Raw genomic sequence first — 16,605 nt, 5'->3', positions numbered from 1 at the left:
ATGTTCTACATTGTAAGCTTTGTGGAATCTTTTGAATTCTCTTCAGTATTTTTTTAGTATACAGGCCTACAAGTGCCCCAGAATGTATACTTGGTCTGGTTATTTGATTATCAGGACTAGTGTTGAGTGATATGAACCAGAAGAGCCCTGTCTTGCTTCAAACATGGCTAAAAGTTCAGTTTGACACAAACCTGAACTGAGCTTTTAGCAAAGTTTGACCCAAAACTGGGTTCTACTGGTTCAGATCACTCAACACTAGTCCTGAAATCCCGGTTTCACATGCCCGAGAAAATCTCGCACAAATATGAACCCCATTCTTTTAAATGGGGTCATACACATGAGCGATGTTTTCCTGCATGGCACCAAGATGCAGGAAAAAAATTGCAGCATGTTCTACCTGGATGCAAGATCCTGAATTGCAGCGACATTGATTTCAATGAAGCCAACGGCTGCAGTGGTGCTGGCCCCACTGAAGGCAATGGGAGAACTCTGCGATCCTCCCGCGCAGCTGTGACAGCCGTTCTGGGAGATCTTTGCGTCCCTGAAGTGATGCAAGGCTGTTTTGAGATGAAACTGCCTCACATCCCTGGGGAATTCACATGGTGGGGAGCGCGACATGGGGCGGGATTCACCGCTCCATATTGCGCTTGCCCATGTGAAGCTAGCCCTAGAGAGGCTTTTATGGCTTTAAGACAGTGTTTTACATCTGGGTTTAGGGCTTCATGTCCACAGGTGGGCCGGATTCTGCCTGCGGAATCCCACCCTGCCGAGGACCCTGTGTGGGCAGGCAGCGCGACATGCGAAGTACAGAATTTTATTTATTTATTTTTTTAAATCTGCTTTTCCACAGAATCTGCATCCCATCTGCAATTCATTTGACTTCAGGGGAAGTCGTCCATGCGGGATCCGCCAAACAAATTCGCATGCTTTTAATTCCAGTGCGGACGTCCATCTTTTTCTATGGGCAACTTGAACTGTGGATCGTCTACGCGGATTCCGCAATTCAAATCCGCCTATGGGCATGAGGCCTAAGGATTTTGGTGAACTTTTGGCTCAAACTAATGCAGACAGAACCAACGTTTTGCTAAAGTTTAGCAAACCAACCAAACTTCTCATTAGTGAAACATGAAGGTACAAGACACCAAATCTTCATCTTTAGTAGGCCATGTTCACATCAGCATTGGAGGCTCAAGTGTAGATCCAGCACAGTGTTGGACAAAACCATACAATGTGTCAGGAGAATGCTGACCGGCAGCACTAAAGCCAAAAGGACACCGAATTGCTGTCAATGGGGTCGGGCTGGCACCATCTTTTTCCATCATGAGACTAATCAAGCCTTTCAGTTTCCCGTCCCCATAACGGAACATTGGTGGGAACTGAGCCTCTTACTATTCTAGAGAATAAGGCTTGCTTCCCATGGACGTATTTACACGTACAATATGCAGTCAATAGAACCCATTGAATTTGATGGGTTTGTTCACACGCACGTATTTTGCATGAGCATTTGTGTGTATTTGTACCCTAAAGGTCCCCATAGAAGTCAATAGTGGATATGCAGATGCATGAAAAGCTGCGTAATTCCGCTGGAAAAAACACATCTGGAATGAATTGCCCATTTCAGAGTATTTGTGCACAAATAGACATGGCCAGCGTGCAGAAAAAGTACGATATACGCGCAGAAAAAGCCCCATTCATAGCGCTAAAACGTTGCACTGAGGTGCACGCAATTGTGTTTATGTCCGTGTGTCCGTTTACATTGTAATAAACCATTCTAATCCTTCATTGTGCAGGGGCTCACACCTAAGAGTTCCTGTACAAATCTAGAACTGACATTAGAATAGTCCTGTTACTATTCTGAAACCGGAGTCTTCAACAGATTGCTGGCATGCCTCGTCAATTGTGTTTCAGAATGGGTTAAGTGAACAAAAGTCAAGATGACCTCTGTGTGCTCCACCCTGTGCCTGAAATAAATGGTCGCTGTGTCCGGCAGGTTCCGAGGGGGCTATTAATAATCCATGACTAAGATTCCTTCTTGTAGCTCTCCTACAGTGGATTCTGTGTACTAGTTAAAAGGTGGAATCATGTTCCTGCCGTCGGGTAAGTTTGGCATCTATACAGCAGTGCAGAATGTAATAACCAGAAAACATGTTATGACCTAACAAACCTGCTTGGGTCCTACAAGGAAATGAGGGCAAATCTGGATGTTGGTGGGGAGCCTGATGTGATCTATGCAGAGTTTGCATTTGATACAATATAACGCAACAGCTTCCGAGGCCAGGACTAGGGAATATTTGCAATTGAGAACTAGTTGACACACACAAAACTACTGTAAATTTTACATAGGCTGCGGACAAATCCTTCATATGCAGCTAAACCACAGTGGTAAATGGCCGCACAACTTGCTAGCAAATCATATAGCCACTGGCGACCACGGGTGGGTGGAGTTTCAGCCAAGGGGGCACCGGACTGTGCGGCTTCACCCATACTCAAAATAAGCTCAAGTCAGCACTTGTGGAAATGCAAGGATCTGTGTAAGGCTAACTTTACATGAATCCTGGCCTGATCTCACTCGCCAGCAAGCCGATATTCTTTCCCCCCACCACCTCCTTCCGCGGATGCAAGGTGTTTTTATATTAAAACCATCTCGCATAATTCGGGGAAGTAGCAATCCTCTATCGCGGTGGAGTGTCTTCCATTGTTTTCAATGGGGAGACCTCCCGTGCACCTAGCACACGATGCGATGTTGCTGCTGGCGCCATTGAAAACAATGGGCGATGTGAGTGCACACCCACACATGGGTATTGCACAATTTTCTTTTCCCATGTCGCGATGCAATGCAGGGGAAAGAAAATCGCTCATGTATGACCCCATTCAAAAGAATGGAGTTCAAATGCATGTGTCTGGTAACGCACAAATCTGGCGCAAGAACTTCACCCGTCTGAAACCAGCCCCAGGCTGATTCTTTTTTTATCTTTTTATTAATGACCTTGTGGATGGAATTGAAAGTCAAGTGTTATTTTTTTGCTGCTGATACAAAAGTTTGTAGGATACTTAAACCTCATCATGAGTGTAAAATATTACAGAGAAACCTGAATAAACTGGCAGCATAGGCAAGAACATTGCAGAGGAGTGTTAATGTTTAGTGTAAAGTGATGCACTTTGGCTGCAGGGGTCAAGTTACTCAATATAGAAATGCAATAAAACTGGGCAGAAGGACTTGGGTATTCTGGTTATAAGTTAAGCAGCAGTACTCAATATCAGGGAGCAGCTGCAAAAGCAAATAAGGTGTGATTTTTGAGATGTATTCAAGGAGATAAAAACAGGTGATACCAATGAAATGTTGTAATAATAATAATCTTTATTTGTATAGCGCCAACTTATTCCACTGCACTTTCAGGCATGGATAAATGCAAAACAATACAACAATTACAATATAAGGTACATTGGGTTAGACACAAATGGGTTGAGGGTGGTACAGGAGGTGCAGGGGGTGGGGAACACAGGCAATAGGAAATTTTATGTACAGATCATCTATCAGAAGGCAAACAGGGTGGAGCACCATAGGGAGGGGCGAGGGACTAGGTCAGGAGATTTGGAATGCTTCCCTGAAGAGGTGCGTTTTTAAGGCACGTCTGAAATATCGTGCATCGGGAATTGTCCGGACACCTTCGGGTAGAGCATTCCAGAGGATGGGTGCTGCTGTAGTGAAGTCCTGTAGGCGAGCATGAGAGGTTCGTATTACAGGGGCGTTTAGTCTGAGGGTGTTAGCGGATCGGAGTGAGCGCGCTGGGTGGTGTACTGACAGTAGGGAGGCGATGTATGGTGGCGCAGCGCCATGCAGAGCTTTGTGAGTGAGGTAGAGGAGTTTAAATTTAGCTCTGCAGTGGATGGGCAGCCAATGCAGCGACTGGCATAATGCAGAGGCGTCTGAATAATGACTGGATAGAAAAATGAGTCTAGCTGCTGCATTTAGTATGGATTGGAGTGGAGCGAGTCTAGTGCGGGGGAGGCCAATGAGTAGCGAGTTGCAGTAGTCAAGCCAGGAGTGGATGAGCGCAACCACGAGCGTCTTTAGCGTGTCCGTGGTTAGGAACGGACGTATTTTAGCAATATTTCTGAGGTGCATGTGGCATGTTTGGGCCAGAGATTGGATATGGGGGGCAAAGGAGAGGTCAGAGTCCAGTGTGACCCCAAGGCATCGGGCATGCCGTCTGGGGGTTATGATGGTGCCAGACACTGGAATGGAGATGTTGAGGGGAGGTCGGTTTTAGAGAGGTTTAGTTTGAGAAAAAGGGAGGACATAGTGTTAGAGACAGCGGACAGTCGGTGATATTTTGGAGGAATGGTCCAGAGATCTCACGAGAGGAGGTGTATAGTTGGGTGTCATCAGCGTAGAGATGGTATTGGAGGCCAAATCTGTGGATGGTTTGTCCAATTGGGGCAGTATAGATAGAGAAAAGAAGGGGACCAAGGACCGAGCCCTGGGGTACCCCAACAGCAAGAGGAAGTGGAGCAGAGATAGAACCAGCAAAGGAAACACTGAAAGAGCGGTCAGAGGGGTAGGAGGATAACCAGGAGAGAGCAGTGTCCATTAGACCAATAGAGTGGAGCATAGTGAGAAGGAGATTATGGTTGACAGTGTCAAATGCAGCAGACAGGTCAAGGAGGATTAGTAGAGAGTAATCACCTCTCGACTTTGCAGTCATCAGGTCATTTGTTACTTTTGTAAGGGCAGTTTCGGTCGAGTGTAGAGAGCGGAAGCCAGACTGGGGGGGGTCGAGGAGTGAGTTGTCAGAGAGAAAGCGAGTAAGCCAGGAGTAGACCAGGCGTTCCAGTAATTTGGAGATAAAGGGGAGGTTTGAGACGGGTCGGTAGTTAGCAGCATTAGTCGGGTCCAGGGTTGGTTTTTTTAAGCAGAAGGGATATAATGGAGTGTTTGAATGCGGAGGGAAAAGTGCCAGAGGTTAGGGAGAGGTTGCAGATTGTGGTAAGGTGAGTAATGAGAGCTGGGGAAAGGGAGCGGAGGAGGTGAGAGGGGAGAGGGTCGCTGGCGCAGGTGGTAGGGCGGGCAGCGGAAAGGAGCCTGGAGACTTCTTCCTCTGTCATTGGTTCTAGCGTAGATAGAGAGTAGGTGCTGGGTGCAGTGCTGATGAAGCTGGGATCAGGGCTAACCATGCAGCTTTCAGAGATTTCTTTTCGAATGTGGTCGATTTTTTTCTTTGAAATAGGCAGCTAGTTCTCCAGCAGTCAGGTCTGTCGCAGGGGCCTGTTCCTTGGGGCTGAGGAGGGAGTGAAAAGTCTCAAAGAGTTGTTTGGGGTTGTGGGATAGTGAGGAGACAAGGGAGGTGAAATAAACTTGTTTGGCATGGTGAAGGGCTAGGTTATACATTTTAAGCATGAATTTGAAGTGGAGGAAGTCTGCTGGCAGCTTTGACTTTCTCCACAGCCGCTCGGCGCACCTAGAGCACCGCCGGATGAAGCGCGTTTGGGACGTGAGCCAGGGTTGCCGTGGTCTGCGTTTGACAGCTCGCGTCACGGGCGGTGCCACTTCATCCAGGGCACGGCTGAGGGTGCTGTGGTAGTATTCGGCTGCCAGGTTAGGGCAGGGGAGGCGAGAGATGGGCGATAGGGAGGACTGAATAGTTTCGGCAAACTGTTTAGTGCGGACAGACTGGAGGTTCCTAGAGGTGCGATAGATAGGAGGGTCAGGAGAGATGCTAGGGTGCCTGATGGAGAAAGAGAGAAGGTTGTGATCCGAGAGTGGAAGTGGGGAGTTAGTAAAGTGAGAAGCAGAGCAGAGACGGAGGAAAACTAAATCGAGAGTGTTACCATCTCTATGAGTGGGGGAGTCAGAGATTAGTGATAAGCCAAGGGAGGAGGTAAGTGTTAAAAGCCGGGAGGCAGATGAGGAGCTAGAGTCGTTAGTAGGAATGTTGAAATCACCAAGGATGAGGGTTGGGATTTCACAGGATAGGAAGTGGGGGAGCCAGGCAGCGAAGTGGTCTAGGAACAGGCGGGTAGGACCTGGGGGGCGGTAAATAACTGCGACACGCAGAGGCAGTGGGCGGAAGAGTCGCAGGGTGTGGACTTCGAAGGAGTGAAAGGTAAGCGAGGGAGCTGAGGGAATGACCTGGAAGGTACAGTTTGGGGAGAGGATGATGCCTACTCCTCCACCGCGTCTGTCATCCGATCTGGGGGTGTGGGAGAACTGCAGGCCATCATAGGACAATGCAGCTGGGGAGGTAGAATCGGACTGCTGTATCCAGGTTTCCGTGAGGGCGAGCAAGTTCAAGTGTTTACTGGTGAAAAGGTCATGGATAGTTGGGAGTTTGTTACACGCAGATTGGGAGTTCCATAGGGCGCATTTGAATAGGGCAGGGGGGGCATTTTGGTAGAGAACAGTACGGGGTGGGCCTGGGTTGGGGGAATGTTGTTTATACATTCCGTCGCTTCAGACTCTTTGTAACCTCGTTGACCAGCCCACGCCAGAGCTTCCTGTTGGCTGTTGCCTCCCCCCTCCCCCCCAGTCCAGCAAGGTCCAGTCCATCACTTTATGGATATCATCTATCCATCTTGCCCTTGGTTGGCTCCTCTTCTGTTTTGTCTTCCACTTTCCCCAACATCAGCTTCTCCTCCAATGTATTCTGTCTTCTCCTCCTCCTTATGTGGCCAAAGTACTTCAGTTTTGCCTTTACTATCATTCCTCCAGTGAGCATTGACTACAATGGGAGACTCGAGCATTTTTGTATGTGGGACGCCGGATGCCAAGTTTTTTTTTTTCCTTCCGAAGTTCCTTTCTCTCTCACTGTCTCTCTCTGTGTGTCTCTCTCTGTCTCTCTTTTTCTCTCTCTCTCCTGCCTGCAAGGCAAAAAATTTGCCAATGACGCGCGCTGCGGTGGGGAGGGGCCAAAACAGGCACGTCGCAGTGGGGAGGAGCCAAAAACTGGGGCAGGGTCGAACATGGCTTGATGCTCGTTCGAGTAACGAGCACCATCGAGTACGCTAATACTCGAACGAGCATCAAGCTCGGCAGAGTATGTTGGCTCAACTCTATTAATGATTCTCCTAGCGATTTTAACGCCAGCCTTGGATTCATCAAGCCCCGCTCGTCGCATGATGTGTTCTGCGTATAAGTTGAATATGTAGGGTGAGAGTATACAACCCTGCTGTACTCCTTTCCCAATCTTAAACCAATCTGTTGTTCCATGGTCTGTTCTTACCGTTGCTACTTGGTCGTTATACAGATTCCTTAAGAGGCATACAAGGTGACTTGGTATCCCCATACGTCCAAGAACTTGCCCCAATTTATTATGAATCACACAGTCAAAGGCTTTAGAATAATCAATACAACAGAAATAGATGATTTTCTGAAATTTCTTGCCTGCCTCCATTATCCAGCGGATATTGGCAATTTGGTCTCTAGTTCCTCTGCCTTTTGTACATCTGGCAACTCTCGTTCCATGAATTGAATAATGAAATGTGACTCTCTATAAATCCCTTGAATATGGGATTCAGTTTGGGGATTCCTATTCGAAAAAAAGCTATGAGCACATGTAAAGATGTTTTAGGGGTGATCTTGCATATATAAATGTGTAGGCAGGGGTATAACTTGTAGCTGTTGGCTCCACTACAAAATCTATAACAGGGTCCTCTATTACAATGCTTCATTCATAGTAATAACCTCCTTATATGGGTGAGAGAGCCCTTATGAGGCTCCCTAAGGCTCAAGGGCCTAGGTACAACTGCATCTTTTATAGTTACCCCCTGCATGTGGATGTGGGGAGTACGAACTAGCAAATTCATTTTTTTCCTCCAAAGAACTTTCATAAAGGATGAGGGCTCACATTACGGCTGGATTCACACGAACGTATATCGGCTCAGTTTTCACGTTGAGCCGATATACGGTGTCCTCATCTGCAGGGGGGGAGGCTGGAAGAGCCTGGAGCAGGAACTGAGCTCCCACCCCCTCTCTGCCTCCTCTCCGCCCCTCTGCACTATTTGCAATGGGGAGAGGCGGGATGGGGGTGGGGCTAATTCTTGGAAATTAGCCCTGCCCCCGTCCCGCCTCCTTTCATTGCAAATAGTGCAGAGGGGCGGAGAGGAGGCAGAGAGGGGGTGGGAGCTCAGTTCCTGCTCCTGGCTCTTTCAGCCTCCACCCCCTACAGATGAGGACACCGTATATCGGCTTGGCGTGAAAACCGAGCCGATATACGTTCGTGTGAATCCAGCCTACAGGTGGAGGAAAGGTAGTTTAGATCTCTATACAGGCCAGGGTTTACAGTTACTATGGAATGCCCTACCACAAGAGGTAGTCATAGACGGTATTTTGGGAGATTTATTAAGAGTGGCCTTTATACACATCGCATTATCCTCCTTGGTGCACGATGTGCCTAATGTATAAAGAGGTGTAATCTCAATTCCTCCATGCCCCGACAAATAAACAAACGCCAGTTAGGAGCTAGCATGGATTTCTGGTATAATGTACGCAGCTACTCCTGTAAATCATTCATGTGTTGATCTACAGGAGCTATGCTGCCTTTTCGGGAAAGGGTCATGCTTTCCAAAAGTCACAATTTTTCTGCAAGCGGGACTTGTACCACATTTTGCAACTTTTTTTATGCCAAAAAAGATAAATTCCTCTGTGTCAAATATATAAAGAGACGGATCTGTTATAAATTCCACAGGGTTCTAGCATAAATTATACACACATGTCAGTCTGGTGTGTCCATGATGCCCTCTTTTCAAGAAAGTAGCATCAAGAAATCACAATTTTTGCACAAATTGTGTTTGCATCAAATTTTGCACCTTTTTAATACAGAAATTGGTGTAAAATGCTTTGTAAATTTTCTACTATGTTCAAGTTTTGAAAAGGGCTATACACTTATCTCATAGTGATGTACGGATGCGGGTATATGAGGTGATCCTGCCTCTCCATGCTATAGACTCGTATAGGTCTTCTACTCAGGCAATAGCAAACACAAGACTACTGTATAATAAAGATTAATAGTAAAGGCTATACCAATTTTCTTAATGTGTTTAGTTGTTTAGCAGATAATTGCTCATAATTAGAAAGGCTGAGGCTTTAACTTCTCTGAAGTCGAAAGGAGGTTAACTTGGTAGTGAGTGTCTGTATTCCGCCCTATTCCCAGACTGCCACCCTTTTTAGTTACTTTATAATGACCTGCTTGTTTTAATAGGTGCCCCACCCACTGATCTATCCACTTCTTTCCTTCTCTTTTTTTTTTTACTGATTTTACTCTCTACAGTCATGAGAAAATAAGTACACCCTCTTCTATGTTTTTATGTATCAGGACATAATAAACATCTGGCCCTTAGAAGGTCTTTAAATTGGGTGAATACAACCTTTGATGAATAGCAACCAGACACGATACATTACACCATGTCATTATTTAACAAAAAACAGGTCAAACTGGAGAAGCAGTGTGTGAAAAATTGGGTATAGCCTTACTGCTTCCATAGGAATTAAGAAGGTAAGTGGTAGCCAAATGCTACTATTCAAATGGCCTTGATTAATTGATCAGCAACTGTGAACACCCGTATAAAAGCAAAAGTTTTGGCAGTTTGCTGATCTGCAGCATTCAGGAGTGTGTTAACACAATACCAAGGAGGAAATACATCAGAAATGATCTTGGAGAAGGCAGTTTTTAAGCAATTTTTCCATCATTCTATAGTGAAAAAGATTATTCACAAATGGAAAACATTCAAAGCAGTTCACAGTCTTCCCAGGAGTGGACTCCCAGCCAATTTTCCCCAAGTTCAGACCATGCAATGCTCAGACAACTTGCATAGAATCCCAGAGCTACATCCTAGACTCTAAAAAACCAGGGGAGGATCACTACTTCCCTGAAGTGATGCGAGGTGTTTTTAACATAAAAACGCCTCACATCCGTGGGAACATTGTACTTTGGCAAGAGCGATATTGGGCTGTATCGCACTTGTCCATGTTAAATTAGCCCAAGGCCTCTTTCATGCGGGCGTTGCGATATTCAGCGGCCCGCATTGTGGCCGAAAATCCCATGAATAAGAAAAACTGCAACCAAATCGCAGGTAAATCTCACGTTTTCTCACCCATTCCGTTGGTCGGGGGGAGAGAGTTTACCAATTTTAAACTCTCTACCCCTCCCTTTGCTGGGTGATCGCAGCAATAGAAGCCCCCATAGAAGCTTATGGGAGTTGCCAGCAAAGGGAGGGGTAGGGAGTTTAGCAGTGTGAGCTGCTGCTAAAGTCTCTTCCCCACCATTCCCTTGCTGGCAGCTCCCATAGGCTTCTAGGGGAGCTATCAGCTGATTGCGGCCAAAAGATAGGTCAAGACCTATCTTTTACGGCCATACGTGAAGGCGGCTGCCCGGAATCCGCAGCATATGTGATATCTTTTCCAGACGGACGATTTTTTGCCTGACATTTTATCATGCCAAAATACCTGCGATAAAACATTCATGTGAATAAGGCCTAAGAGAGCTATGCATGAACGAATGCCCACAAAACTCAATGAGCTGAAGCAATGTTCTAAAGAAGAGTGGGCCAAAATTTCTCCAGAACATTGTGAGAGACTGATAAAGTCATACAGAAAATTTTTGCTTCAAGTTATAAGCTGGTTCTACAAGCTGTTGATTTATGGGGTCGACTTCATTTTGTTTTAACAAAACTTAAACCAAAATGCTGAAGCAATGTGTGAAAAATGATGGTGTAATTTATCACGTGTTTTTGTTCATCTGAGGTTGTTGTTAGCCGTCTAGTCGCTCACGACCCTCGGCAATCCTAAAGGCGAGCTCCCTCCATGTTTTTCGGTTTTGCACTGCTTCTTTCAGTTGTGTGATATCCATGCCAGTATCAGCTCTGACAGTATCAGCCATCATGTTCTTTGGCAGCCGGGTCTTCTTTTGCCAGTGATCTGTCCAAGCATTATAGATTTTTCTAGTGACTCCGCTCACATTACATGGCCAAAATACGTGAGCCTCAGCATCTTGTCCTCTGTGAGCCTGAGCTGGGCCATCTTGCCCTCCAGTGATATATCGGGTCTTATACGATTTAGGACTTCTCTGTTACTCTCGCCATCCAGGACATACGCAGCAGCTTTCGCCAGCACCACAGCTCCAACGCATCAATCCTCCTTCTATCAGCTTTTTTTGCAGTTGCATTTACCTAATTTTAAGACTTTTTAAAGACCAGTTGTTTTTTTGGGGCTCAGATACATAAAACCATAGTATTCAAAGAAGGATGTACTTTAGTAGATTAGAAAATTCAGTTATGAGAAAAACTATTTATCAACGCCTCCTTCTATACCTAGTAGTTAAGTTTATGCACCCTGTCGACCTCAGTTGGGTCGGGGAATTAACTACCCTTCTCTTGCTTTCCAATGTGCATTTAAATAGTTTACTTGACAATTCTGTAATTTTGTAAATATCTGCATGGGTAGATTAACCCTTTAGGAGTGTTTAGGCTTCATCACCTGATGAATGGGGACAATGTTAAGTTATTACAAATTTTATTCAAGGTTGTATTTGATGCTGTCAGTTTAACTAATAAGACTTAACAAAATGTAACGGCGCACCCAGAGGTGTAACTTGAAGTTTCTGGGCCCCAATACAAAATCTGTAACAGGGCCCCAACTACAATGCTTTATCCATAGTACTGGGCTCCCTATATGTAGAAGAGAGGCATTATGGTCTCCCCAAGGCCCCTGGGCCCGGGTGCAACCGCGTCCTCTGTATCCCCTATACTGTGTTTCCCCGAAAATAGGTCCTACCCTGATAGTAACACCTATTGGGTTTTCTGGGAAGGCTTGAAATATAAGGCCTCCCCTGAAAATAGGACCTATCTCGGGTGCCCCCACAAAAAAAAAAAAAAATACTCACATGGTCCGCGGCAGCGGTGGTGTTCGGCATCCTCCTCCATCTCACAGCTGCCTTCTGTTGGCGACGGGGCTTTGAATACCCTGCCTCCAGCAAAGAAAGCGCTGTGATTGGCTAATCGAGCTCCGGCAGCCAATCACAGCTGGCGCCCGATGAGCCAATCACAGCCATTCAGTGAATTACATCACTGAATGGCTGTGATTGGTTCATCGAGCGATGGCTGTGATTGGCTGCCAGCACTTGATCAGCCAATCACAGCGCTCGCTTTGTTGGAGGCGGGGTATTCAAAGTCCGGTCGCCAGCAAGAAGACATCTGTGAGACGAGAAGGACGCCGCGCCACCGCCGGACACCATTGGGAGGCATCCGGACGCCGCGGACCAGGTAAGTAAAAGCCCCCCAAAAATAAGACACTGTGCCCTTTTTGGGGCAAAAAAATATGACCGTGTCTTATTTTCGGGAAAACATGGTAGTTACTCCCATGGGCGCACAGAGTATGACAGACTGGCTGCAAATTGAGTGTATGCAAATTGAGGCTTTAGGTAGTGTGTTCCCACTCACTTTGTGTGTAGTGTTGTGACGGTTGTGAGATTTGTAACTCTAGCACGGTTGTGCTAAGAAGAAGATAGCTCTGAGGGCTGACTTTCACAGCATAGTGGAAACAGCCCTGTCAAGTTCCAAGCTGTTGCCAGAGTGAACCTTAGCTCCGTAGGATGAGTAATGTCTGGGGAGTAACTTTGTTAGTAACTAAGTAGAGCCAAGACAGCATCAAGTGCCAATGCCATCTGCTCTTTCTGCAAGTCAGAAACTGCCTATTAGAACTTCTAAGAACTGTTATAAAGATTTGACCGTATCTCTTCTCTATAGCGCCGCCCTATCTCACCCCATGAGATACAACATATGACCAGTACAGCTTCATGAAGCCCAAGGTATCTACAGGTGATTCCAGTTGGCCAGTTATGGCAGCAGCCACTGATCCTGATTTCCTTGGCCCAGTGGCTTATAATTTCTTCCACATTCCATGTTAATGTAATACTGTTTCTATTATATTATTACATAGTAGTACAAAAAACAGTACATGTAATAATATTTCAAGAGGTTTTCTAGGACTTTAAAAAAAACAGACAAACTTAGAATTGTGTAAAAGAAAGAAAAAAGACATACTTGGCTACTCCAATGGCTCCCTATCTTACACTGGAGCTTCAGTGCCTGCTGCTCATACACCAGAAGAAGCCGGCGGGCGGGTATGTGCCGTTTGTTGTGCACAGGACCGCTCAGCCAATCACAGGCTTCAGCAGCAAAGTCTGATTGCTGAGCGAATACCCCCTTTAATTTGGCGGCTTCTATGCAAATTTGAAGTAACATTTAAAAAAATAAATAAATAAAGACGGGTTTTTTTTACATTAGAAAGTCCTATTAACGTTCTCACTATAAAATCGTGCGATTTTAGGTCCCCTTCACAAGGGCGGCATCGCCGCGAGAATATTGCAGCGATATCACATCGCTCAACAGTGCGATATTGCAGCGTCTTCTCTTGACAATACCGCAATTTTTAGCGCTACAAAGTCGCATGTGGCTCTACAAAGTCACCCAACTTTGTAGCATCACATGTGAGGATTTTCGCGGGGAAGGGGAGGCTTGAAATATAAGCCCTACCCCGAAAATAAACTGTAACTGAAGACAAAAATAGGTATACGTCACCTCTCGCACACTGTCTGGGGCGCCGCTGCAGCTTCTTCTCGATCCCCGGCACTGTTTGTCTTCATCATCTTCTGGCCAGGGATTGAAAAACCCCGCCTCCTGGAAGCGCTGGCTGTGATTGGCTGACACTTAGCCAATCACAGCCAGCACTCGATGAATGGCTGTGATTAGTTCAATTACAGCTATTCATCAACCACGCAGGATCACGGCCGGGCTCATAGCTGGAATCTTCTGTGCGCCTCCGCAAGCGGATTCCGCATACGGCCATGTGAGCCCGGACTAAACTGTAGCTTCACTTTCTCCTCATCCTCACGATGTTGGATTATAAATACAATATAACTACATATACTGGGGTTCTTCTTTAGTGAATGTGAAGGATTTATCTGCCTGTATAAACAGGCTGCACGCGCAATCTCTGATATCATGCGCTTGTGCGAACGATAAATCACTCAGTCCAATGGCACCCTAAGTGCTCATACCTACGGTATACCCACCATACGCTGCCTATACAAACGTATAGCTTTCACGCTGTGTTTGTACGCAGAGAAATAGAGCATGCTGCGATCTATTTCTCATGCGTATCGATATGCAGTGCCCACATGGCGGTGTGCATGGATCAATGAAAGTCCATTGACTTTCATTGACTCCATTCACCGCTCATACGTGCGTTCAACGCACGCATAATACACAGTGAAGACGCGGTCGTGGACGTGAGCCCTGAGGGTACGTACACACACAGCAGAAATGCTGCCGAATTTTGCAGGTAAAATCCACAGTGGATAACAGTATCAAGCAGATGCATGATATTTTAATGAATCTCATCCACATGTGATATTGGTCTGTACGGAAATTGAGCTGTAGCACGGATTTTAAAATCTGTATTGGGCCAGTTTTTGCCTGGGTTTCCACCCAGATTTCACACGTTTCAAGGTACAGTAAAATCCACAAGGAAATCTGCGTGTTTCTGTCCGGTGTGAACATACCCAATGTATGACAAATAGGGGATTTTAAGGGGTTGCCCACTTTTTACAGTGTTTATAGTTTTTGTTTAGTTATTGAATATGAAATAATAACATTTTCTAATATACTTGTATTTAAAATTCGGCCCACATCCCTTTCTTCTACAGTGGGCCCTATCTGCACAGGAGAATGGTCTAGTCCATGGACTGGACTGTCCATAGTTATAGGAGTCAATCGTGTGACCCCTGGTGTTCTACTGACACTGATCAGGGATCTAATAGGTGAGCAGTAGTTTACTGAGGAGCAAATATTATATAGTATTACACGGCGTTCACCATGCAAGAAAAATAACTAAATATTTTAATTGTTTAGCTCGTTACAAAACATGGTAATACCTATGTATTGCTTTTTTTTTTTTTAAATGGTATTTTATCATCCATTTAAAAAAATGATTTTTGTGGGGAAAAATCTAATTATTTTTTTTACTGGCTTCTTTTTTTTAATTAAACTTTTTTGACACTGTTTTTTTAGCCCCTGAATGGGACTTAAAGGTGCAACCATTCCATCACTAGGATAGTACACTGCATTACTTATGTAGTACTTTCTACAATGCCTATGACATCAACCTATCAGACTCTGCCTCCTGCTACCATGGGTGCCAATGAGTGAAAAAAGGAGCCCCTCCCCCTGTCATCTGCTTGCATGCTGCAGTTGCTATTGATTGTGTCATGTAAGGGTTAAACAGCCAGGATATAAGGTTTCTCTTCTCCTGCAGGTTAGATCTATGTGCGGGTTTAAAGACATATTGGTGGTCACTAAGGGGATATAGGAAAAACCAGAACAACCACTTGTTATGTTAGTTGCATTGGGCTATTTAAATAGTTCTTGTTTGATTATTTTTGCACAGAGCTGCAAGTTTGTAAATTTGTAAATAAGTCTCATTTCCAATAGGATTACAACTGTATATTGCTAAAACATGCAGAATATATATTCCAGAATGTGGGTAAGTTTTCTTAGTTGCATCACAAACAGATGAGATAGAAGAACTTGCTAATTGCATCCTTGCACAGTCACTGTATCGCTGTGGAGGATCAGATTTCTGCATTTCCCATCAGAAGAGTATCATTCAGCCTTTATTTCCTATTCGGTGCTTTGGCTATGCAGGAGTTAATTCTTTTCCTGCTACATCACATCATCTGATGAATTTCAGGCACAGAAAAAAAAAGAAGCTTTGCCCAATCCGAAGCCGCAGAAAGCAGCAAATCAGCATCGGCCTTGCATCGTGTATGTGTGAGAGTGTGCGTGGGTACCAGACAGCTCCATCTGCCATGCCATCCTAAGCTCAGGACCATGTGTGCCATTCAGTGTGTGCACAGCTGTGGATGACCCCTGCCAATGACATGCTCAGCGGACTACAGACTAGTATCTTCCCTACTGGGGAGGAGGTAGGTTTCTGTATGGATGACTTCTGTAAGGGGGACAAGCTCAATGCTGTGGCCTGTGGAGAAGTGTATTCCAGTGCTGAGCCGGACTATTTCACAAGCATCCATATTTATAGCATATATTGAAGGCCTCGGATAGATAAATGTTTGTACACGGGAGGAATTAACCCTTTTGAATCCTATGGGAGCCTAAAATGATACATTACACAACTCATGTTTTGTCACAAACTAACTGGGCAACTCAATGCAATATTGCGTGTAAGACATAGTTAAAGGGCTTGTCCAGAGACTTTTATTATTGATGGGCTATGCTAAGGATAGGTCATCAATAGTTGATCAGTTGGGTGTCCACCGCTTGTGATCCCAGCTGATGACCAGGCCTGCTGTCAGTAAACGCAGAGCTAAATTCAATGCCTGTAGTATCAAATTGGGCCGCCGCAATGTTGGCAGCGTTCTCTACACGATCAGCTGATCAGTAACCCCTCCGAGCAATGACCCCCCTGCCAATCAGCTGTTGATGACCTATCCTGAGCGTAGTTCATCAATAATAAAAGTCTCTGGATAACCCCTTTAACTATGTTGCTGCCCTCTTAGGTCATCAATAGTAAAAGTCCTCCAAAAGCCCTTTAAA

At 45.4% G+C, this 16,605-nt stretch overlaps 1 protein-coding gene across 4 annotated transcripts in view; it reads left to right on the top strand.

The window, feature by feature from the left end:
* Nucleotides 1–2,024: 2,024 nt before the first annotated feature.
* The window catches only part of LOC136624889 (diacylglycerol O-acyltransferase 2-like), a 41,449-nt gene continuing 26,868 nt past the window's right edge, over nucleotides 2,025–16,605 (top strand). For 3 of the 4 annotated variants that reach the window (XM_066598818.1, XM_066598839.1, XM_066598831.1), the window contains exon 1: nucleotides 15,755–15,977. The gene's annotated coding sequence lies outside the window, so the exon portion shown is untranslated. Of the gene's footprint in view, nucleotides 2,098–15,754; nucleotides 15,978–16,605 lie in introns of those variants that run through there. The other variant, XM_066598819.1, reaches the window with a different exon arrangement.

Source organism: Eleutherodactylus coqui, chromosome 1, assembly GCF_035609145.1.
Source record: "Eleutherodactylus coqui strain aEleCoq1 chromosome 1, aEleCoq1.hap1, whole genome shotgun sequence".
Taxonomy (NCBI): domain Eukaryota; kingdom Metazoa; phylum Chordata; class Amphibia; order Anura; family Eleutherodactylidae; genus Eleutherodactylus; species Eleutherodactylus coqui.
This window is presented reverse-complemented; position numbering and strand designations above follow the sequence as displayed.